The following is a 25,760-nucleotide window of genomic DNA, read 5'->3' on the forward strand; positions in this document are numbered from 1 at the left end:
TCGATTCCTGGCTGTTCCTATGGGTTATCAAAGGAACTACACCCCCCAGAAGCCCAAGGGACTTGCCCTGCTTCCACCAGCCCAGGAACAGAAAGGGTGGTGGCCGATTGCCTGCAGGTGTGCTTAGCCAGGTGCAACCAATTAGCCTGCCTCTGTGCTGGGCTAGGCAGTATAAATGCTACTGCCTGCAGTGGCTCAGCCTCTTGCATCTGAGAGTCCTTCCTCCACCTTTTGCGTCTTCCTACGGATCCTGTATGCTGTTTACCTTCACTCCTACCTGGACCCTGCCTTGTTGCTTGCTACACCCTGCTGCCTACAGCCCTAGCCTTCTGGGCTCCCTACCTCAGTCCAGCTTCTCTGGGCTTCCTGCCTTGCAGCCTGTTACACTTCGCTGCCTACAGCCATAGCCTTCTGGGCTCCCTGCCTCAGTCCAGCTCCTCTGGGCTTCCTGCCTTGCAGCCTGTTACACTTTGCTGCCCTCCAGCCTCCGCCCTTACCCTGCCGGGCTCTCCACATTGCAGCCGATCACGCTCTGCTGCCTTCCAGCCTCCGCCCTTGCCCTGCCGGGCTCTCCACATTGCAGCCGATCATGCTCTGCTGCCTTCCAGCCTTCAGCCCTTGTCTTCTGGGCTCCCTGCTCTGCAGCCTGCCTCACTCCGGCTGCCTTAGCCCTTGTCCTCTGGGCTCCCTGCTCTACAGCCTACCTCACTCTGACTACCTACAGCCCTTGTCCTCTGGGCCTTCCTACTTTGCAGCTTATCACGCTCCGCTGCCTACTACCTACCTTTTCCGCTGGGTGCTCGGCCTAGCAGCCCTCTACAGTCCTCTACCTTCTACGTTCAGCGGCCCTGTCCCTCAGGGTTCACTCCTTACTGCCCGGCCCTTTTGGGATCCTTGCCGTGCAGTCTGCTTTACTCTGCTGCCCTAAGCCCTTTTCCTCTGGGCTCTCTACCTTACAGTCCTACTCCTGTGGGCTTACTCATTGCTTTCCTGCTCCTCTGAGCTCTCAACCTTGTTCCTTACTGTCCTCTGCAATCCTATCCTGTTACACGACTTTCCCTTCATTTCCTTCTGCTAGTTTGCTATCACCTTCTTTCCTGGATTTGTCTGTAGTATCTTCTCTTGTACTGTTTGTAGACCCTTTTGTACAGAGCTTGTCTGTTGGTTCCCATCAGTCAACCTCTGCCCCTTCCCTTGTCTCGTTTCTACATTACAGACACCCATAGCTGCTGTTCCAAGTCATGAGCAAACAGCGTGGGCCTCTGTTATAGCAAACTGTGCAGAAGGCTAGAGTATTTCCAAGGTTCGTGGAATACTCTTTTCCTATATCTGCATACACCCCAAGAGGGTATTCATTCTGTATCTTTTCCCTTGCTACTCTTGCCTACTCTTCGTTCTCTTTCCTTTCCGCTGTGTGTGTTCTTATCTGTCCACTTTATTTGGCACAACCACCCAAACCCTTTCTGGGTGTCCTGTGCCACTCTTAATAGAGTGCCATCCTTGACAGTAAGAGTGGTTTTGGCAGAGGTGGTAATTTTGACAGTAAGGAGATCACCAGAATTGAACGGGTGGTGGGAGGGTGTTTCTCTAGCTTATAGTTGTTTTCTAGTGATAAGAGCTATGCCGCCTCCTCTAGCGTGTTCTCTGGCAGTCCTCAAGATCATGTAGTTATCTGCGATGGCCAAGGCAAGGGAGGGTCCAGCTGCTGCATGTAGCCAGGTCCCTGAGACTAATAAGTCAAGGATGTTGGTCAAGAGGAGGTCTGCGATGTCAAGGGCGTGCGCATTGAGTGACCTTGCGTTAATGAGCGCACATCTGAGGGGCTGTTGCTTGGGATGCTGTGTCTTAGTTTTGAAAGAGACAGTAACTGGCTTTCTGGGCGATGGCTCAGGTAGTTCATGTGAGCATGTGTCTCTGCCGTGATTGGTTTTGGGAGGTTTGTGGCGTTTAGAGTGATTCCTGAAGGGAGTTTTGTTGAGAGGAGGAGTGTTGAGCAAGATGTCAGGTGACATGGTGCCTCTGGATCTGAGTCTAGCGTTTCTAACGCTAGGTGGGCAGGGGACATTAGGCGTGGGCCTGGAGGTGTATTTAATTCCAATCAAGGGGGGAGAGAGAGGTGGAGGAGGTGGTGGTGGTGGTCACATGGGAGAGTACCAAGTTTGTAGGATGTTGCAGTGTGGTAGAGTAGGTCATGGGTGTAAGGGGCATGGTGGGTGGCGAGTCGGACACAAATGAAAGGTAATATGAGAAGGCACATGGGTGGAGCAGAAGCTGCATGATGAGACTGCTAATCCAAGGCAGCAATTCAAGCGAAGGAAAAAGGCGTCAGGAATCGAGAAGGCGCTGAGGAGAGAAGTGACCTTGCCCTTTTCATCCCAGACCCGCGGAACCTTCGTGGAGGAGAGCCTAAGACTACGAACAATGGCACAATTGTCCTGCAGCAGATGTCAACAGTACAAGCTTATGTCGATGAGCAGGAGCGAGGGAAGCTGCCATGCCCGTGGTGCCGCCTTGACTCCAGAGAAGCTAAAAGCCAAGCGGTTCATCACACCCGGTGAGTCGAGGGGAGAATCTATAAGACCCAGGCTGTGTTGAGTTTGAATCGCAAAATGGCAAGGTTGTGAAACAAAACGTATGAACTATAAGTAAATTGTAAAAAGTGGGAAGGGGAGATCAGCGGTAGAAGGAAACAGACACCACGTGGGTGCCAACTCAAGAGACTCTGGTAGAGCCCCCATATTGAGAAACTACAGAAACCAGGAGGCCATAGGAAGGCCGCCAAAGGAACTCAAAGTGGTCTTATGTGAGGGTCGAGCAAAAGCCCTGTACATTCGAAAGACTTAGATTTGCGAATTGGCATGAAAGCAACGGAAGTGAATCTTGTATGGTAAATAAGAAACGGGACGCGACTCCCGCAAACATTTGAAACAGTGGAAAGCAAAAGGGAGGGTCCGAGCCCAGACGAGGGAGATCCGTAGTGAAGCAGTCACCAAAGGGCTGGCAGTCGAGAGAGGTCCGAGCAAGGGCGATCCAAGGAGTTAAGCTATCACTCAAAGATTGATGGGAAAAGAATAAGAGATGCAAATAAATACTATTGAGAAAGAGTTTAAGCTATCACCCAAGAACTAACAGTCAAGAACTTTCAACAAAACCTTATGTGGAAAGACGTGAAGGGTCAGCCCAGAAGAGGTGGATCCAGGGGTAAATCGTTACCACCCTAGCACACGTTCATTTGTTAAAGGAACTTTTATTTTTGTTATTGAAACACATCAGGCCCCGAAGGCAAGAGACTCAAAGGAAACTAGACTTGGCCATCGACGGTCCTGAGAAATGCCATTGGAACTGTTATTTCGTGCTAGTGAAGCCTGAGACAGTACTGTGCTTCATGCTCCCATTCTACCCCATGCTAAAACATGGGAAGGGAGACCCAAGCCACTGAATCCTGACTTAGTTTTTTGAGAACTATCCCACAAACCCTTTTTGTAGTAATGTGAGGTTTGGCAATAGTTTTCTTAATAGGCACCTTTTATTTTAACACAACGCCACTAGGTCTGCCTTTTATTTCATTTGATGGTCAACACCTATCTCCATCTTAGATTTAGGTTTAGATTAGGCGTTTTACCAACCAGCATACCTTTTTCATTGCTCAGTAAACACCCTTGAACTGTGATTGTTTGTGTCTGTCTTACTTGTGCCACCATGAGTTTCTCACAACCCATATACAGACTACCTCAACAGGACTACTACAGTTATGCCAAGAACCCTTGCCCTGGACAGACCAAAACCAGAGAATCACAGAACTACCAGGAAAATACCTGTAACAGTATCCCCATGCCAACTTCTAATTCAAGGGGGGCCGGGGAATTAACCAAATAAGACAGGAGCCCAGCACTCCCTTTAGCATGAAAAGGGTAAAACCGCAACTCTAGTCTCAGAGTCAGATGAACAAAGAGCCCTGCAGAAAGACTCCTTATCTGAGATTACCCCTCCCGACCAATGGCATACAGTGGTCCATGCACCTGTTGGAAAAGGAGATTAATGGGCTTCAAAAAAGTAGGAAGTATCCAGGAGTGCCAACAGAGCACCAAGTGAGGCACCCCTCAAAGTGGCTGAAGCTCCTGAGACCCTGATCCCCAGAAAGGGAACGACAGTCATCAGGGAGAGTAAGCCCCCTGCTCGAGGGCCACGTTCTGCAATTTCCAGTCCAAAGGCTGGTGCCACAAACATAACCAACGAGCAACCCTGCCCGCCAGCCTGCAGCTCCTAGAGCCACATCCGAAGCGGGCTGAAGAAGTAGATACCTAAAGCAGGAAAAAATAGGTACAAAAAGTGTCCAGATTTAAACCCACATTTACAACTTCTAACATGATGTTCAAGCAGATCTAACTTGCTACCTGTTAGGCGGAATCCTCTGCAGTACCCTTAGGGAACACTGCAGACAAATAAGTCTACAAGTGGCAGTACAATTTCACCTTTGGTACAAGCCCATACTACACAGTTATAGTGGTAGCAGTAGCAGAGCAGCCAGACCTATCTCAAGAGCAAATGAGCAGTAATAGGAATTACACAAAGGACTACAATTACTGTGACTCAAGCTAACACTGACTCAAGGTTTCTGGTTAAAAAATATAAGTACATCTGTTTTTAAACCATCTGTTCACAAAACACTTCACTTCTATTAAACAAAACCACACTCTAAAATATACTACATACAACCATTTACTTTGGTTCAAGTCAATTCAAGGTAAGTACATTAGGATCTGACAGACCAGTGTTGTGAAACAAAAAGACGTTACCGGGGGTTAAGAAGTGCTCACTTTTTGACAGTAATGACAGTTCGGTCTTACGAAAGAAAAGTGTACCCACGGGAAGAATTGTAACCGTAGTCAAAACACATTTAACCCATTGAATAAAAACCAAGGAATAGGGGGTAAAAATCATAGGCAATACTTTTGTCAAGGCACTAGAATCAGAGGACCTGTTCTAAGAGACAGATAAAGTCAATAGGCATGGGCCAGTGTCAAATGGAGCAGGGCTCTGTTGTCGAAGAGCACACGATTAGAAGATTTCGAGATTAACATTGCCGGGAGTACTTGGATATTGTCAAAGGGATGCAAAAAATATAAGAGGGAAGGAAGATAGTACAAGCCTTCGGCGAGGAAAAGGGTTCATCCCGATTCCTCAAGGTCGGATGGAGAGAACGACCAAATGGACACTACCTTGTTCAAATGAAGAAAGCTGGTGCTACGGCAGTTGTTCCTGGTAGTTCCTGCAGAATCATGGTTCCTGTAGCTTCAGTCGTGGGGACAAGAAGGACGACGTCTGGAGCGATCTGCACTACCCAGGGATGAGGCCAGCAGCAGCAAAGCAACAGTGGATAAAAGGGGCGCTCCTTTCAAACAGGAGAGGGCTCTTCTGGTGACTAGCCGGACCACTACAGCTCATTGCAGCGTTTTCGACCCAGAAGAGGATTCTCTGGCTGTAGCAGGTGAGCTGGTTGATCCCACCAGGTTCAAGGGAAGAAGACTCCAGACTGGAACTTCTCTATCGTTGAAGGGAAGATAGCTCAGGACTGCAGCAGGGCTTCACCGGGACTCGAAAGGTGCAGAAGCGTCTTCTTCTCCGCTTCTCTTCGGTTCTTGTAGTTCCAGTGGCGACTCTGACTTCCAGCCCAAGAGTCCTGCCTTTTATGCCAAAATCCCCCATTCACACAGCCTGGCTGTCATTCACACAGCAGGGGGGTTGTACATGCCCAGACAACCACCTTAGCCAATGGACACAAAGTGCGACTTGGGTCTCCAAGGAGACCCTGTGCAGGGGGTTACTAAACCCCTCCCTCATATTCAGCCCACCTAGACACCTAGACACCAAAGTAGGGCTTCTTCATAGAAGCCCGCCAAAGGACGGCGAACAAAGAAGGCAAACCGGGTTTGCCGCGCAAAGTAAAAACAAGAAGGATATTAACAAAAAGAAATCGCGATTAAACCCGACCGGAGTTAAAAGAAAAAGTATTTGGTCAAGCAGGTTTATGTTCGAGGCTAAAACAATAGCCTAAAACAGTACCACGTTTATATAGTATAATCGCGGTAGAAAAGTTAGGGTAGAATCCACTGCCACCAGCCAAGTCTTAGTGTTAAGGGAGCTAAGCAAGGCTGCAGGAGGTACAGACAAAAAGGGATCAGAGTTAACCCTTTACAATACTCCATGTAAGATGGGGTGTACTGGGTCTGTAGGTTAAATGACTACATAAAGTAAATGGCAACTTTACCTGTTTCTGGGGGGCAGTAGTCAGCCCCAGAAAAATGAAGTCAGTGGGAAGTCTTAGAGACAACCCTGCGTTACTGTACTGAAGGTGCTATGTAACACACAAGAAGTTGGGCTCATGGAGTGATGTTGCTCCAGAGCCCACGATCACACAAAAAGTAGAAATACACATGGCAAAACACATGTAAGAGTGGGAAAAAGGTTCACACTCTTACCAGGTGGAAAAAATAAACCCCAGAAATCCAGCAAAGCTGCTGAGGGACTCACTAGGTAAGGGAAATTAGCCATAAATGAGAATTCTCCCTAACACTACCACAGAACCAAAAAGGATCTGAGGTTTGGAGAAAAAAAAAAGAAATAAAATCATCCTCAAGTGCCTAAGTTGCCTGCACAGATGCCAGATCTCTGTTCATCAAGCTCTTCCAGCTATCGAGCTGGACCAAATTGGCAACTAGCAAGCACACACTCTAAACAGTATACCATAAATTCTGCGAACAAGTTAACAGGAAGCAAACAGAAGGATTATTGGGCATGTAATATTTTTTCTTTTATTGTTAAGACTCATGGTTTATTACAAACCTTTGTCAAGACATAAGACAAAAAGAACAAAAGATAAAAACCAACGACATTTCCACACCTATAATTAAGACCCGTCAGGCGTCCTCATTCTCAGTCACTGGAACTCTAGGGAAGGTGTTATCTTAATCCCATCGAAGACCACCTTAAGATATTGGATGAGGCCAAAGATTATCGTTAAGTCTTTGTCTTGCAATAGGTGCAAGCAAACGGCCTTGGCGTCTTTTTGTTGGAAGGTCATCCATTTATCCATGAAATTTGTTCATAGATCTGTTAAGCCTGGGCAAAGTAGAGTGATGTGTTTCAGAGTTTCCGGTGTCCCTGTTTTTTTGCAGAACCGACCGTCCACTATGTCAGTTAGCTTATATATCTTCCTCAGGTGATTAGTGGGGGAAAAGGTTGAATCGGAAACGCAAGAATTGAGACTTGTACCAGTCGGTAGGGAATTTAGTCAAGTATTTTGGTAAATTGTTCGGCTGTTTGTTTTCGGTCTTCATTGCCATGGGAAACTGAAAAGCATCCTTATTCTCTCGAGTGTTAATCCAGTCATCCTGCCAGAGATTCCACTTTACTTTAGCTGGATTCCTGCTTAATTAGTCGACGTCAGTTTGTAAGTAGGCTAACTGATTCAGACATCCTCTGCTCCACTGGACCAATAATTCATTAGACCCTTCCTCCATCTCTGCTGCTAACACTAGAAATGGTGTTGGAGCGCAAGGCAATGTACAATTTCGAAAAAGAGGTAGCGTTTTCCATGTAACTCTTGCTAATAGCGAAGTTAGGCCCAGTTCTTATCGAATAACTGAGATGGGAATTGATTAGGCAGCCGAAGGACTTTCCTCCAAAAGCTTCCTTCAAGTGACTTCCAAATTGCCCACGAAGTACACATAAATCCATCAGCACCATATGCAAGGGCTGGCGTCCCCCTGGATTTATAGAAAGCCAGCACAGGGAGAAGAGAATACGTTCTGAATTTCCTATGAACCAGGCCTGGGCAGTTAGAATTCCGAGACTTGCCTTCAAGGCCATCTGGCGCAGTAGATCCACCTTATTATTGTCGACCAAGGTCCCCAATTAGAGCTTGTCAGTGTTTGAACCAGGGGCTTTTTTTCACATACCACTTGAATGTTAGCCCTTGCTGCAGCCCACGTGAGCCCAATATCAGTACCTTGGTTTTGACTAAGTTCATGGCAAGCCTGTTGGCGTCCAGGTATGTGTAAAGGCTGTCCAAAGTCCTCTGAAGACCGATCGTTGAATCTATCAAGACCAAATCGTCTGCAAACTAATGTCTTGCTAAGTGTTCACCAACCCATCTTAGGGGGGAAAAGCTTGAGCCTTGTTCAAATAAGTACCCACGTCTAATAAGAATAAATTAAACAAGATTGGTGCCAACGGACATTCCCGCTTTAATCCTAGAAACATATTGATGGGAGACGTTATGAGGCTTTGTGCATTCAATCGATATTGCACACTGGTTGATTAGTAAAAGGATGGAATCACCTCTATTAGGTCTGCTGGGCATTTCTAGGCCTCCATTTTTCATCATAATAAAAGACGGTCCACGTTGTCAAATGCCTTTTTGAGGTCTATGAAGGCCAAATAGATTCTGGATTTACTCTTACGTGCTTTCCCTTTCAGTATCAAAAACAAATGCAAGACTGTTCTGGTGCCCTTCACGAAACCAGATTGTCGAGGGTCCTCTATTTCAGCACTGGCGGACCAAGTCTGCAGCTGACGCAAGAGAAAGCCCGCAAAGAGTTTGCCCAGTGTTTTAAAAAGGGAGAGAAAAGCAGAGAATTAATTGAAACAGATTCCAACACTTTTTCACAAACGCAACAAGAGAGGAAGGCAAAGTAACACCGTGAATTCAGAGTCAGTAGGCCGGATCCGCTTTAAGAGGATCAAAACGTGTCCAAGGTCACACGGTTTCAGTGCACAAAAGTCTTGTAACGGTTCAAACAAAAAGGAGTTGGACCAAAGAAAGGGACCAGTTAGAGGGTCAAGGCGGCCAGCCCAGTCCAGAAGGTTAAGGGGTTATTATTACCTTGTAGCAATCTTTAGAAAGGGAGGCCTGGCGGACACAGTACCTTAAAGTGGTGAGAATACTCCAGCGGGGGCAGTTGTTCCTGGCAGCGGATGCAAGTAGGTGCTTCGTCCGGGGGAAGAGAGGATCTCGTCGGGGAGGAAGACAGGAGTCTGTTGCACTGCCAGGGAAGAAACCAGCCGCGGAGTTTCTCAGGAGCGATCAGTTGATTCGCGGTCCAGTGGTAAGTGGCTATCTGGCTGCCGGGGTGCTTGGCACGGGCAATTCGACCACAAACCGGTCTGGGGTGCGAAGAGAAGAAGGTAAACTGGTTGTGCCCACCAGTCAGGGGAAGAAGCCTCTCCATCCGGGAGATCTTCTCTGTCGTCGGGAAGTGTTGAGTCGGTTCCGCAGGGCTCCACCGGTGGTGTCATCGTGGTAGGTCAGCTCAGCTTCTCCCTTGTCGGATTCTCAGGTCCTGTGGCGACTTCTGAAGTTCCAGTCCCCAAAGCCCTGCTTTTATGCAGCATACCCCCATTCACTCAGCCTAGCTGTCAATCAAACATGCTAAGTGGTGGCCAATCACACAAGAGTGCGACTTGAGTTACCAAGGTAACTCAGTCCAGGGTGCCTAAACCCCCTCCGACACCCCCTGTGGTACCCAGACAGAGTGGCACCACTTTTGGAGGCTTCTGTGGAGAAGCCTGCCAAAAAGTGGAACAAAGGGCTCGACTTGGGTTGGAGTCACAGAAGAGAACACAAACGCCATTTTAGAATCGAGTCTTGGCAAAAAATACCAACCGGCGAATTTATATTAAATAAATAAACCGGCGGTATGTTCGAGGCTATGAGAATTAAATAATTAAAGTTGGTAGCCTCGAGCAATGTGAAAATCCCATAGGGATATATTCGTGGTCGAATATAAAACGTAGTTTCCACAGCCACCAGCCAAAACTCGATCAGGGGGGACGGAGACGTGCCCCCTCGACTAACAGACCCCGGGGCAATCGAATTGCCCTGACCAGTATGTCTACAATATGATGGTTTGTACCGGTTTCTGTTAATAATTGGGGACTAGTAAAGCCAATGGTGACTTTACATGCCCTGGGAGACAGTAGTCAGTCCCAGGGTATTGAGTCTATGGTGGGGTGTCACTATGACACCCCTGTGTTACCGCAAGGAGGGTGCTGTGTAACACACATAGTAAAAACACATGATACCCTATGGAGTAAAGGACCCCATAGCCCATAAAACACATTACCAGTCAAAGGAACACCATAAATCATGTCCAAGAGTGGGGGAAAAAGAGTCTCACTCTTGGCAGGAGAAAAAAACAAACTCCAGAAATCCAGCAAAGCTGCGGGGGGGCTCGCTAGGTTAGGAAATTCAGCCTAAAGAGAGAATTCTCCCTAACAGCTGGATACAAAAACATAGTCCAAGATGCTTGAGGAAGAATCACTGGACCATGTAGGTATCAGAAGACAATCACCAGGGAAGACAATCTTAAAATGTGAAGATCTCTCGGGTGCATCAGGTCCATCCATTCAGATGCTCGCCTTTCACGTTCTGAGCTGGGAGCGGTCAACTCTTTACTGATACAAGGGCAATTTAAATTGCCTCCCACTATCACATAGTGGGGGTTGAGATACGGTACCCATTAGTCAATGGCCGACATAGCAGTATTCATGAGGCCTTCAGTGGGGATGGCTAACGGGTTCCAGTTTACGTTAAACAAAAGAGAGCGCTGGTAAACTTCGGCATCCAAGGACTTGAAGGCGATGCCAATGACCTGAAAGAATGGATTGGGAGTGGTCAAGGCCTCAACCTTCATAACCCTTTCGTTCTTCACAAAAGTAAGTAGACCAGAAGCCGGGTGTCCTTTTATCCCTCTGTACGCCGGGTTGAGGAGCGAAGTTTATCCGTCTAGAGCTGGACAGCATAGGGGCCAGGTTTCCTGAAGGCATATTCTATCCAGTACCCCTGAAAAAAGACCCAGGTCTGTGAATAAATGCGAGTAGCCCTTGGCATTCTAGAAGGCTATTTTCCAGCTAGAGGCATGTTGTTAATTAACAATAAGGGCTGAAGGTAGTGTGCATCCCTGGGAGCCTAGGAGATGGGATTTCTGTTTAAAATCCTTCTGAGCCAGTGTAATCATTCGACCGGAGGACCTGCCATTAGTAACAGTGATGGTTAAAGGAGAAGCCAGCTCTGGCAAGACAAAGGTACTCGAGAATCACTCGAGCCCTTATAATAGTCCCGTCCACTGGCAGTCCGTGGACACTCCTGGCTAGTAAAAGATCTTTTCTCTGGTATGTGGTTCAGGGTTGGACGAGCCGAGGCCACACTAGGGGTTAAAAAGTGGAGACCTCAGCTTGAAAGTTAAGTCAGTACATTCGAAATCCAAGTGAAATTTAAATATCTCCAATAGTGACAATCTCACAGAATTTGACCTCAGATGAAGAATCACCTCATAAGTGATGTGTTCTTTAGGAAATTCAACAATCCAATGTCATCAATTCACAGAAATCTTAACAAAGGAATATTGTGAAATAACCTCAGGACGTTGGCGCGGTTCAACATCAATCCGGCTTTCACTGGAAGGAGACGTTCAAGACTGACCAAGTGAGTAGATTACTTGGGATCAAAAGAATTGTTTGAAAAACCCGACCTCACGAAGAGGGGAAATGTGTAGAGTCTTGCCGGGATCACATTCGTGTGCCGCAGCACACTTCAAGCGTGACAACTTTCCTTCTTTGGCTCGGACCTTCCCCTTGCTCCAGTAGTTTGGCTCCGAATGTAATTTTCTGTCTTTTTTTCTACTAATCTAAAAAACGGCAATGGAGTTTTTGCAGGCTGATGTTTGGGAGGGAAATTATTCCGAAATGCTTGGAACCCCAAAACTGTCTCTTGAGTTGAGAACGAAGAATCCCGATTTCACCCCATTACCCACCTTAGTGGCGAAATTAGTTTCGTTCTCTCAGAAGGGCCTGCCTGCGGCACTGCTAGTAGGCAGATGTTTGGAAAAAATGTAGGGCCCAAACAGTTGGCGCAATGAAACCACCTCTCGAGGCAAAGCCAAAAGGAGGCTCCATGACCATGGTGATCGGCCGAGAGGCCAAATCTGTCTGTGGAACCTGCCGAGAGGCTACTTGTGGCTCATCTGGCCCGGGCATCATCAAACACGTAGGTAGAAAAGTTTAGCCAGGCTTCCTCATCAGCATCAAGTTGGGCTACGTAGTTGTCCTCCCCCACTTCCAAATTGTGTGGCTTTATCCTCCGTGGTTGCGAGACCGCCATCCTCGTTACAGCCACTGGTGGATGGGACTTGACTAGGTCTTGGTTTAGTCGTGGGCTTGGTAAATGTCTAATGAAGATACATATTTTTATTTTTTGGCATAGGTTGGTTCCGGTTTTTTCATTTGAGGGAGCTCTTTTGTTGTTAGGAGGTGCAGCTTCCTCTTTCTTCTCGAGCCAGAGGAAAAAAGGGTGAAGGGTGGCAGGAAGATTAGCCAATGATTGAGGCTTTGGGTGGTGACTTCGGACGAAGGTGACAAGCTTGTGGCTTCTGTGGTCGACCTCAGCACAATCTGGTTTAAAGCTGTAACTGCTAGCAGGGGAACTGGAGGCACCATCTGAGAGGGAGTAACAGGCTCCATATTCCTTGTTTTTGTTTTCGAATCCACCTCATCTGCAGAGGGCAATGTAGCCCCCCTAAGTTGTGGAGAAGACAATGCGGCCCCTTCACTCGTTGACCTAGGGGGGAGATAGCAGAATGGTATGAGACAAGCCCTTTTTTCTATTTTGGATCAAAGGTTTTAGATGTAAAAGATCCAGAACAGAATTAGACATTTCTCGTCCGCCCTTTCCAGTTCGAGTTTTCTTCGGATCACGTTGGCGCATTCCATCTCTTGATCTACTCTCGACTGCAAGGAAATGATGAAGGATTTGATGTAGATGATTTTAGAACGGTGGGGAACACGACAGATCTTTGAAATTAGTGGCAGGGTCACTGGACTCAGGCGAAATTTAAAACACACCGTTGGGAGTCTTTATGAGAGCAAAGAAAGGAAAAGAAATTCGGTCCGTGACCTGCAACCCGATCATGGAGGCGAGGGAGTTTGTTTCATAAAAAAGGGGAGGGTGTCATGCCTGTGCCTCTGCATCACACCACCCCTGTATCAAACACTCCGCAAGGCTTGCATTATGCCTATAGAACGGCAAAACCGTTCTATACAAGATAAAGGTTTTTTGACACGCTCCCTGGAAAGCGGCGCCGGCAACTGATACGCCGTTAGAGTCACGTGTCTTTAGGCACGTATTTAGCAGCACGTCGGCATACGTTCACTGCTTCTGATTGTTGTTACAATCTTGGTCGGAAGCTCCGACTTTCCAAGTCTTATGTTCTAAATCTTTCCCCAGCGTTTCGGACAACTTCATCCTGTTCAAGTCTTCTACGGAGCACATCTAGGTGATTCCTGTTTCTCACTGTTATTCCGAGTGACACTTTTGCATTTTTCGTGCGGTTTCCGCATCGCACTTCTGCTGACTTCCACTAACTACTTTACTTGCGAATCCCGAGCGTGGCTTTGCAAGTAAGTGCTCTACTGGCAAATCCCTTATCGCCCCTATTGCTGCAACCTACGGACTCCTTCACTCGCTACCCCGAGTGTGGTATTCTTAAGGAAGTTCCTCTGGCGATATCCCAATCGCACCCATTGTGCTGACAGTTATCCTTCAGTTTATTTTCATGTCGCATGCAGAGCTATTCAGCTACGCTCATTACACCACATTTCCTAGTCTTCTCAAGGCTATACTCCTGTGGGCTCATTCATATTCTGTTAATTCTTAGGGCATAGGAACTTGGTTGCTACCCACGTTGGACCCATTCACCATGTATGGATTTGTATTGTTTTCATAAACTCTGAACTACGTTTGGATTACCTTAAGTGCACAGAACTATTGGGACACTCTCCAGAAGTGCACCAACCCGGCACTAGTGCGGCCCTCGTGCCATGTTGGATTAGTTACCACACTAACCTTCCCCTTCCTAGACATTGTTTAACAGTGGATTACCTGGATTTCTACATGGAAAAGACAGTTGAGTTCTGACTTCGGCAACAGGTTAGTGTATGGTTAGAGGGGGTGAGAAGCTTTAGTTATTGCTTGGAAGCATACTGATAGTTTCTTTTAAATTCCAGATTGGCGTCTACCTTGTGGTCCTTGCCCTTTCCATCGATTATACATTCTGGCTGTACTTGCATATCAGACAGAGTTTCATCAACTGGAAGGTCTTATCTTGATTCCATCATCATCTCTCCATTATAATCCAGCAGTGATCGGGTAGCAGACCCCAAGCTGGTTGATTGTACTCTCACGACTTGTATCCTTTTTCAAGGTCTACCTTGCAACCTGTATCCTTTGAATTATTGGTTGTCTGCCTAATTAGCGTTCGATTCATGACAGAGGGCAAGTCACATCCCCCAATTCAATGGTCTTTGGCTGTTCAACCACATGTTTGGCATAAGCGTCTGGGGCAACGAACTCTGATACCGAGGTCGTTCATTTCAAGACCACAGAAGCGGCCCGAGTGGGCTTCTCCGCCATGAAAGCTGTTGGGCAGCTTGACAGCCTACTCTATTTCGTTGCACTGGCTAACCGGCCTCTGTAGTCAACAGGCGAGCACCCTCCTGTAGCGGGCGTTTCAAAAAACATGTTGCAACAACCCTAAGGAATGGTATTAGGAGACTCCGGCTCACACATTGAGGGGCCAGCCAATTCGAGTCCTGCCAATACTCTTTCAGTTTGTAGGATCTTGGCATGAGTGAGATTGAGCAGGCAGAGCTCTCCAAAGGATGGGGGCAATGGCTTGGTGTCTCTCAGCGAGAAGCTAGAGGTCGGGTCAAGGGTGTTAAACTCAAGGGGCAGTGAGTCTTTGGGCATTTTTTTCCTTTTGAGAGCAGCAGCCAGGCCCATACATTCAATCCCCCCCCCATTAGAGTCATGCAGCCAAGATGTAGCTAATCTGCTTGCGGGAACTATGCCGTGCTTAGACATAACCTTAGGGTATGGAACTGAGGAGGTGAGAAGATTAGTGGACTTAGTCAAAGCAGAGGGTAGAGAGCTCACCTGAAATTTCAATTGTTGGCGGGTCCTCTGCATTGTAAAGAAGTGAAGCGTACTCTTCACTGGTTCCATGAAAGAAAAGAAGTGCTCGATGGCTCTGCCCAGATCCACACGACCACACCGGCAACACTCTGCATCGCTCCGCGCGTGGTAGTTTTGAAAGTGTCGCCTCAATCTCACTCCAGCAGGGAAAAGAGGTGGAAGAATGACTCTGCAGCAGTAGGCAGCACAGTACAATCAGCAGGAACAAAGGTAGGGAGCAACACTGTCAACACTCCCACACACTCTGCGTCGCTCTGCCAGTGGTAGGAGTTTTTAAAGAGTTGCCTCGATCCGGCTCCAGCAGGGAATAGAGGTGGAAGACCGACTATGCAGCAGTGTGCAGCGCAGCACAATCAGCAGGAACAAAAGGTAGGGACCAACACTCCTACGCACTCCGCCTAATTTACTTTATAGCTTGGGCTTTGAGGGGCTATCAAAAATATTTTGGGGGGAAAAGGGTTCTGCCGGAAACGCAGATAGCCTTCATAAGTACTGTGACAACCAAGAGAGAACTTGCGGTAATGTCCACACTTTACTGAAGAAATAAGTTACAGGCTTTTATATGATAAATTGCAGGTTACCGTGAATTATAAGCAAATTATCTATAACATGAACTAAACCACACCTTTAACGTTTCTTGGAATAAGTCATAATGGCATACAAAAAGCATGAGCCAACTCACAAATCAATTAATGTACAATAAATATAAATTGTCATATCCGGCCCTAAAGAATAATAATACATCAGCCCCCCACGATTCCCCACTGATGGAACACACGAGCGGGTATATTTTATCTCCATTTACCCATTGCATGTCCAACAAGAGAGCACTCTATCGGTCTAGCTCCGGTCCCATAATTGCTCTGTAGCAACCTTAAGGAAAAATACTCAATAGCTATTAAATAAGCAGTAGTAAATAAGCGTAAAGCCAAACTTGAAGGCCAACCCATACGTTAAAATACGTAACGTATCCACTTTCTCCCCTTTTTATAATATTTGTTACTTCTCAAGAAATAAACAACTTATCTATTATGAATGTTCTCGCACCCTTCGCCTTCATCACCAATATATTAGCCCTCGCCTTATGATAAGATGATCCCCTACCGAACCCTAGGATTGCAATGTTAATCAGCCCGTGCACCACAGTGTCTCCCTCCCACCCAATGACTAAAGAAATTAACTGCCCCGACGTGTGTAATAGGCCACAATGGAAGAAGTAGAGAAATCGAAGCTCAGCTGTACACACCATGGAAGTATGGCCCCCCCCAAACATATTAAATACAAGATGATTTACTGTGCCCCCCTCCATCTAGTACCCCGAGTCACTGTCACCCGCCCACTGAGGACTTAATGCCTGGATCTCTTACGGAGACCGTGTGGGTAACCCGGTTCGCGCGCCCTCGGCAGTGAACCCACTTACGCACTGTACCCCGGGATACAGTGCGGCAGTACCTTAAGGGAGGCCCACGAGTTCCTGGAAGTGGTTCCGGGGCTCATAAAAGCGCCGTGGCCTCCTCTCTCCTGCAGGTCGCGTCGCACGGCGTTACCATTGGCAACGGCTGAGAGGAGGCCGACTGCAGCCTAACGGAGGTTTCCGAATGCGCGGCGGCTCGCTAAACAGTTCATCCAGGCACAGGAAGTGGCCGCGGAGATTGCCGATGATGTTTTCCGAGTTTCACGATGATTGCCGAGGCCCGACTGCACAGGCTTACTGAAATGCCCAATCTTCTTTCGTGGAAACATCTGCGTAAACAGACAGAAATTACCTACATTAACTCTTTTTTTTGTTCACAAATGTAATCTGCATTCAGCAAGGACACAAGCGGTTGGACTTTTTCGATTATGGGAGGGACCTGGTGCTGTCAACCATTCCACCGCAAAGGATTTTGTGCTGTGAGTCGATCTATCAGGATTGATTTGTATGTTTTGTTCGGCGCAATGCTGGAGGAGCCTCCTCAGATCGCTAAGGAAAGGGAGAGGAGGTGGAGGAGGAGGAGGTTTGTTTGGGGACAGTACAAAAAAGGAAGCAGGCGCCCCTCTCTCGAAAGAACCAGGCATGATAACCTGTTCAGTGGTTATTAACCACATTGAGAGTTCGCAGCCATTGCTTTTTACTCACTGTACATTCACAGATGGGAAATATCTATTTGCATATCAGTCTTTGTCCCGCCCACAAGGGCAGTCCAGCACCGAAATGCTATGGCAATTCCTCTCTGAACAAGAGTACCATCAGTAACCCCATACACGTGTTTCAGCCTTGTTGGGCATCATCAGTGAGGAGAAGCTGAGCCTCTCTAAGCACAGAGAGCAGGGAGTCCACGTCTGGTTGCCCCCAGGTAACCTAGGGTGACCAACCCCAAGTTCCTTTCAAAAATACAAAAAAGGTAGCAGACGCCCCTCTCTCGAAAGAACAAGGCATGATAACCTGTTCAGTGGTTATTAACCACATTGAGAGTTCGCAGCCATTGCTTTTTGCTCACTGTACCTTCACAGATGGGAAATATCTATTTGCATATCAGTCTTTGTCCCGCCCACAAGGGCAGTCCAGCACCGAAATGCTATGGCAATTCCTCTCTGAACAAGAGTACCATTAGCAACCCCATACACGTGTTTCAGCCTTGCTGGCATCATCAGTCGATCTATCAGTATTGATTTGTATGTTTTGTTCGGCGCATCATGCTTGAGGAGCCTCCTCAGATCGGTAAGGAAAGGGAGAGGAGGAGGAGGAGGAGGTTTGTTTGGGGACAGCATACATGCCAACCCTCCCCATTTAGGCGGGAGACACCGATTATTATTTTTTTTTTGTTGAAAATAATGCTATTTTTCACGTTCTCCCGCTTAAAATAAATATTTGCCCAATACATTCCTATGGGAAAATCTTTGTTTCCCGATTTTTCAGATGTAATCTCCAGCACAGGTGGGTTGAAATGTTGGCATGGGACAGGTGATGATGGAATGGTATTTAGCCTGTAACTGAGGGGATCAATGCAGCAAAGTGGGTTGTGGCACAATTGCATTGGCGACAAGTTGCATTCTGTGCTAAGAGATGGATGTGCTGTCTTTTTTAATTTGCATTCTGGCACTTGTAGTTGTGCAGTCGAAGACGCGCAGGGACTGCCCAGCATCCTGCTGGAATACGAGATCTCACCTACGGTGAGAATTTGTATTTGTATTTTATTTATTCATAAAGCGCACCTGGCCCAGGGGCATCCGGGTGCATAACTTGGGATACAGACCGATGAGACCGGAGCGGCATATCATGCATCCTTCTTTATTAAACATAACAACGGAACTGCCCACCCATCGCCGCCCGCCTCCCTAACCCCAGCGTCACTTCCCTCAGTAAAGCCCAAACACGCGCCGTCCCACACAATGATGTGAGAGGACTGGTCAGTCACGCTCGCAGCGTGACATCTCCCCCTTTTTAAGATAACGGGTCACTCACAGTTTGGCAGCCCATTTCCTCGATCAGTCTCTGAGGCTTCATGCAACATCTCTGAGGCCTTGGGGAAAGGCAAATCACTGGCGGGGGTGAGAGCTCTCTCCCACCTCCGTCATCTTCTTCAGACTGCTCCCCGTCTCCGACGTAAGACTCATCTGAATGTCTCTCATCTGGACTGTCCTGGGCTGGTTTCCACCTGGATGCCGGGGCGGCCACGACCTTCTTGAAATGGAACGAGTTTCTCGTCACGGGACGATTGTCTATCTCCACTGGTGGTGATCATGGTGCCTTTCTTGTGAGTCACTATCAAGTGTTCTGGTGCAAATGTGGAGTCTTCCTTACGACTCATTTGCTGGCGTACCATTACCTGGTCTCCTGGTTCAATGGTGCATTCCTGGGCCCGCCTTCGGGTGTCAGCTTGGTCCTTCATCTTACTTTTCTCTTCCCGATACTTGTCTCTCATTTGCTGTTCGAGCTGTGTCAGCGATTCCTGGCTGAGTCCTTCCGGTAGCCTAATTTTGACGTGTCTCCGAAACACTAGGTCTGCGGGACAAACCCCTGTGGTGCTGTGCGGGGTATGTCGGTAGTCCCGCAGCAGCTGATAGAGGGCCTGCTCGAAGGGTTTGTTGAGGATGGTGGCTATTTTCAGAGTCCTCTTGATGCTCGCCATAAATCTCTCAACTATGCCGTTGGCTTGAGCCCATTGCAGGATTATCTTCCTGTGCTGGAAGCCCATGTACCTTGCAAAGTTCTAAAAGTCCTAGCTGGTAAATGGCGGGCCATTGTCTGATTTTATGACTTTCGGGACTCCGTATGTCGACAACATGTGGTCCAGCACCGGAATCACGCACGTGGCGGAAATGTTCTCAACTAGCTGGGCATCGGGAAACCTGGAGTGCTCATCTATCAGCACAAGGACATGGATGCCGTAGCGAAGAGAGGCGAAGAAGTCCACCGCAAATTAGTCCCAGACATTTGCAGGGAGTGGGGACAATTGTAACGGATTGGGGTGTGGAGGCAGAGCCACCTGACAAAAAATTGGACATCCCCCTACGATCTCCTACCATGGGGTCCAATTCAGGGAACCACATCTTTTGTCTCAGAAGACGCTTTGTTGACACCCCCCACCGCCTCCCCCCGGTGACCATCATGTGCCAGCCTAACAATCTTCTCTCACAGTGCCTCGGGAATAATCATTTTGCAATCTTTTAAGACGATATGGTCATCAACGATGATGGACAGCTCGTCCTTTATCAGGTCGAGACACCGAATGTCGTCCCTTATTGTCTCGTCCTCATGTCTGGCTTGATGTTTCAAATGAGAAATTCTTTCTGACTTGATGCAGTGGGTCACGATGCTGAGGGCCTTGTCCTGTTCGAATGCGGCTGCAAGGTCAACCCAGTCCACTGGGAGTGGTTGCAGGTGGTGTACGACGTAGTTGATATATGCGTCTGCAATGGATGGTCCTGTGTGGACCGGGACTGTCGTCGGGTGGCGGGAGAGATAGTCTGCCAGGTTTTCCTCCTGGGCGATGTTTGATGTGAAACTTGTAATCCTGCAAGTGCAAACCCCATCTGGCTATCCTGGGTAGCATTCTGGCCGTTGGGTCCTCATAGATCGTTAGGAGGGCTTGATTGTCCGTTATTACAGTAAACGCCTTCCTGTACAAGAACAGGTGGAAATACTCACAGGCCCGTACCACCGCAGACTCTTTTTCTCCGCCTCAGAGTATGCCTGTTCCGTGGCCATGAGGCTCCTGCTGGCATATGCTACACTGAATATGTTGGAGGGGTCGTCGAGGTCTGTGTGTCAGGATTGCTCCCAGTCCCACAGGACTGGCGTTCACTATTACTTCGGTCTTCCTTTGCGCGTCAAAGTATGCCATGTCCTCCGCTCGGGCAATGTTGTTGCAAATTGTTTCAAAAGCACTCTGGCAGTCTCTTGACCATTCAAATGGCTGGTCTTTCCGGGTGAGTAATCAAAGTGGGTTGCTTACTGTGGCATAGTCATTGAGATATCTAGAGCGGTAGGTTGCCAGGCCCAGGAAGGACCGTAGTTCGGACGTATTTTGAGGAGGTTGTGCCGTGTTAAGTGGTGCCACTTTGTCCAGATCCGGTTGCATTCCTTTTTCTGAAAAGATGTGCCCGAAGAAGCGCAGCGAAGCCTTTCCAAATTTGCACGCCGATTTGTTGAGGGTGAGGCCATACTGCCTTGAGTGCGGAACACACCTTGTGCAGGGCCACATCATGTTACTCTTTGGACTTTGCAAAAACTAGAACGCCATCCGAGTAATTGAGGCAGTTGGGTACATGTCGTATGTCCTTGTGGATCTCCTCCTGAAATATCTTGGTAGCCGACAAGATGCCGAAACTAAATCTTTTATATTGAAGCAACCCCAGGTGTGTCACAAATGTGGTGATGTACCGAGATTCTGGTGCGATATCGATCTGGTGATACCCTTTTTTTAGGTCCAGTTTGGAGAATACCTTCGCTCCGTGGAGCAAATGTATCATGTCAGTGATCCTTGGTGCTAGATGTCGTTCACGCTTGATCGCTTCGTTGGCTCTCCTCATGTCTACACATAGGTGTATAGATCCGTCCGGCTACTTCTTGGGCACCGGGACTATGGGTGAGACCCACGGGGTGGGGCAGGTGACTAGCTCGATCACCTGCTGTTCCAGGAGTTTGTCTAACTCCTCCTCCACTTGCTGCTGTATATTGACGGGTATGCCCGGTAGTGCTGAGCCACTGGACAAATCTCAGGGTTAATGTGCAATTGTATCTTCCTGTGTTTCAGTTTCAGGGAATGCTGCTTCCATCTCTTCCGGAATGGGGAAGTGCTTGTGGGCCATTAGCTGGTATAAGATATGTACCAGACCCATGTCGACCGCCGTCCTGAAACTGAGTATGCAGCCACTGTTGACTTCCGTCTTCAGGACATGTAGAGGGATCTTCGCTGCGTGAGTCTTGTGAGTGCACCAGGCTGTTATGATGTCCTTGCATGGTAGGGGCGTGGTCGACCCATATGGGTAAATGTCAACTGTTGACTTTTTGGGCTTCGGAGGCAGGGCAGTGGGGTATCATTGACGTGGAGCATGAGGACGGGTCTGTGCTGAGTGGCGGTGCTGATGTTGAGAGCCCACATATAGCCCTTCTTTTGTTGATCATCTCCTGATGATGGGGAATCACTGCTTGAGGGAGATCTCATCTCTATGTATCGGATGCATCTTCTCCTGCCACTGCGCCTGGAGCACTCTGGGGCCCGACGGTCTTCTCTAGTGTACGCACTTCAATGTTCTCGATCTTCCCGCCTCTGGGCTCACCTTCCTGCCTGTTGCCTGGCGGGCTTGCCCGGGGGCTTCTCTGTCGGTCTTGAAACCTTGGTCTGCTGGGCGTGATGACTGGCGCATTCTTGCAGACAGCCCGAAACTAGTGATCTACCCCACATGCGGCACATTGCTGCCACAAGACAGGACATGCGCCCGTGTGGGGATACTCATACGCACACCAAAAACACGTGGCTTCTGTTCTTTTATTTGTTTGGTTCCGCGGGGTCAACAATTTGTTTATGGCATCTGTCTCTGCCGGTTTTTGCTGTATGGTGATTTACCCTAAGCTGTCTAGTTGGGACTCTACTGCCGCTTACATCCACGTCAGCGTTAAGATGTCCTCCGGCGAACCGCTGTTTCTCATCTCAAATAGCTTCTTTCTAAATGCTTGTGACTCCCAGCCTGCGATGACTTGAGAACGCAGGGCCTCTTCGTTCGAATACCTGTGAAATTCACAGTACTTGAGTTTTATGCAGAGCCTCATGATGAAGTTATCAAGGGACTCCCCTTAGTCTTGACATGTTGTATGAAAGATGTGCCTCTCATAATCGATGTTGGTGTGAGGTGCGAAGTATTCTGTAGGTTACGATATGACGCGGTTTCCAGATTAAGTAACTCCCCTGCAATGTCACGTACTACAGGGCCAACTGCCATAGACAAGGTATTCTTTAAGCGGGCATCGTCCGTGCGCCCTATGGCACACATGTAAAACTTGAAATCGCTCAACCAAATTACCCATTGCTGGTATATCACAAGTCAAAAGCGTGGGGCAGGTGTAGTACCTGCGATGCGCCCCCAGATATGTTTGCTGGTCCTACCGTGCCTCCCGGCGATGTAAAAGAGACCTCCTGGTCTGACATAGCGGCTGATTATGTAAGGCCTCATTTGGGGCTGTCCTGTAATTTTCTTTCCTTACTGGGATTAGTAAGCTTGTGGGTGTCCAGTACCCCGTGGTCTTATAAATGTACTAGGCCCTCTTGGTTCTTTTTTGAGCTTGTGTTTGTCCAGGACCCAGTGGTCTCATACATGTGCTAGGCACCTTTGGCTCTGGGCCCTGTTGCCTTCTCGCCCCCCTTCCGACATCTCCACCTGCAGCTGGGTGCTGCTGCGGCGTCCCCTGCAGGCAACCCGGGCTGGGTATAGTGGCTTCTGGCCACGTGGGCACATTATGAGTAGGTGGGGTGGTTCACTTTCCCTCACGTGTCTGTGCGGTGGGGGCTGCTGCTACACTGTGGGGGAGGGGTGGGCCTACTGCGGGATGCGCGCTGGCGTGCGTTGTAAATGCCCGACTGCATCCTCAAGGACTACCTTCAGCTGCGCTGTGCACTGGTGAAGGGTGTCTGACGTCCTCGTCACCAATGTGCAGTCGAGGACGCGTGGGGACTGCCCAGCGTCCTAAGGAATGCGAGATCTCACCTACGGTGAGAAAGATGAGACCGGAGCGGCATGTCATGCATCCTTCTTTATTAAACATAACGGAACTGCCCTTCCCTCGCAGCCCGCCTCCCTAACCCCAACATCACTTCCCTCAGTAAAGCCCAAACACGGGCTTTCCCACGGAACAATGTGGGAGGGCTGGACAGTCATGCTCGCGACGTGACATTAGTTGTGGTTTTCCAAATTTAAATTAAGCACCAGAAAGTATTTTGTATTTATTTGAAGAACAGGGTTGTCCATTTCTATCAGAAATGACTTACAATAACACATTTACTCATTGTAGAATCATTCCCTCGAAGGGTGCTTGTACACTAGCATAAAGATGAGAACAAGTAGTGAGCCAGTTTTAGAGGGTGTAAAAAATGTGGACATATACCCGGAACATAACAAAACAAACAGACAATATGAGACTGCTCAGGCAAGATGGTGGCCTGACAACAGAGCTCTGAACGTGAGCCCAAATTGAAGAGCAGATTCCTGAGACTAGAGTCTACATTGATGAAAGCATCTAGCAATGCCTGGATGACGCTGAAGTTATCTTCTTATTTGCGGGCTGAAGTTAGCTTGTCTGCATGAAATGAGGCTCGCATTTTATGTTTTATTTTTCAATCCATGCATTTTATGGTTTGTTTTTTAATCAAATGAGACAGGCATTTTATGGTTTGTTTTTCAATCCTCTACATCAAATGAGATATGCATTTTTTTTGTTTGTGAAATTCAACTTGGCCTACACATGTTTACACTGTATTTTTCACCACACTTTGCAAACCCAAAATATATGATTTCAGTTCAATGCAATTCTACTGAGATACGTCTGAATGAGCAACTAGCATCCTCTATCGGGAAATCCTTTTGGCTCACATATCTCTTGATATGATATGGCATTTGTAACGAGCCTGTACACAAGTGTTTCTCAGCGAGACAAGACATGGAGAGGAAACAAAACTAGGACAAAACAACAATCTTACTAGGCCTTAGGTCATTCAGATCGAGCAGGGAGGGGGAAGGGGAGAAGTGCTGAGGGCAGGGGAAGGGTGGAGAAGTGCAGCCAGCAGGTAGCAAATAAGTGCAGGGAAAGGCAGGGATGTCATTTCACCAAAATGCCACAGAGGTAGCGGAAGTGACATTTCATGACCCTTGACCTCTGATGATATCACAGGAAGTGATGTCATTTGACCCAACCCCAAAGTACATCACAGGAAGCAATGTAACATGACCTTTCACCCCTTGACAAAACGGGAAGGGGCATCACATAGCATTGTTCCTAAGTTCACAGCGGAAAATATGGTTACCTTACAATATCACAATAATGTGATATACATTTCATACAAGAATGGATGAGCATATGTATCAGTGTGCATCGGCCCATATCACCAAATTACTGTGAATTCAAGCAGATGTCCAAGGCCAAATGATAATGATGTGTTATAATATAGCACTTACGCTTAAGCACTTTATGTAGAACAAATATACATACAATATCACACAACCTGTGTTGATGCTCATTTATCAACCTCAGAATGATGAAAGGTTAAGTTTAGGTATTTAAGAACAGACTAAATCAGTGACTCACCCCCTGAAGCGTGTCTGAAATAAACCTTAATGAGTCTAGCAATTATTGTATAGAATTCTGAAAGACAAATTATTTGTTATTCCTATTCTTTCTTATTTAGGGTCACTGCTCGTGTGCAACCCCCTGTTCTGACCAAGAAAGCCAGCCACTCCAGAGACAAATAGCCACATGGCACTGGCCACAGTCATCCCAGGAGTTACATTTAAAAAATAAAAAAAGGGTTAGCAAGGGCGCCCTCAGGGGTCGCAGTTGCGACCCCCAAATGACGTCCCTCGGGAAAGAGACTGTAGGGTTACAGATACAGACCACAATTGCAGGAGAACCAAGAGGCATTGCAGGACTGCAGCTGGACAGGCAGGGACCTGGGCCCGAATTCAGAGGGTGACACTGCATGGAACAGGCAGGTGATCAGCAATGGAGAGAAAGAGAGAAGGTAGAAACAAAGAGAAAGGTCTTGAGTTGCTTCCGGAAATGGTTCTGAAATGGTTCTGCTCAAGTTTCAGAGAGGCAGGGAGGCTGTTCCAGAGGGAGGCCCAGCTGAAGAAAGAGGTCTGCCCCCAACTCTTTGCTGGGAAAAGCAATTGACCCTCAGATAGTTGGAGGTGTAAGATCGAGATCTCGAGAAGTCAGATAGGAGGTAATGTGATCCCATAAAGCTTTGTAGGCAATGCAAAGTGTCTTGAACTTGATCCTTGCTGCCACTGGGAGCCAGTGAAGGGATTTCAGAGCTGGAGAGATACAATCCCTGGGTTTGAGCCAAGGACAAGTCTTGCAGTCCAGTTCTGGATGAGTTGTAGAGGACGCAGAGTAGGCTGGAAGATTTAGAAAGAGGCTGTTGCATTAGTCCAACCTAGAGAGAACCAGGGCTCTCGAGACAGTGAGCTTCTGGGGGAAAGTGAGGAAAGGAAGAATACCCCTGAGGAGGTGCAGCTGGTAGTTTGACTTCTTAGA

The 25,760-nt window shown here is 47.8% G+C and overlaps 1 protein-coding gene across 2 annotated transcripts in view; it reads right to left on the reverse strand.

The window, feature by feature from the left end:
* IFT140 (intraflagellar transport 140) overlaps positions 1-16,672 on the reverse strand; it is a 2,226,364-nt gene extending 2,209,692 nt beyond the window's left edge. Inside the window, exon 1 of one of the 2 annotated variants that reach the window (XM_069646971.1) lies at positions 16,481-16,672. The gene's annotated coding sequence lies outside the window, so the exon portion shown is untranslated. The remainder of the gene's footprint in view (positions 1-16,480) is intronic. The other variant, XM_069646972.1, reaches the window with a different exon arrangement.
* Positions 16,673-25,760: the final 9,088 nt, after the last annotated feature.

This window comes from Ambystoma mexicanum, chromosome 2q, assembly GCF_040938575.1.
Source record: "Ambystoma mexicanum isolate Mex_15411 chromosome 2q, UKY_AmexF1_1, whole genome shotgun sequence".
NCBI classification, from domain to species: domain Eukaryota; kingdom Metazoa; phylum Chordata; class Amphibia; order Caudata; family Ambystomatidae; genus Ambystoma; species Ambystoma mexicanum.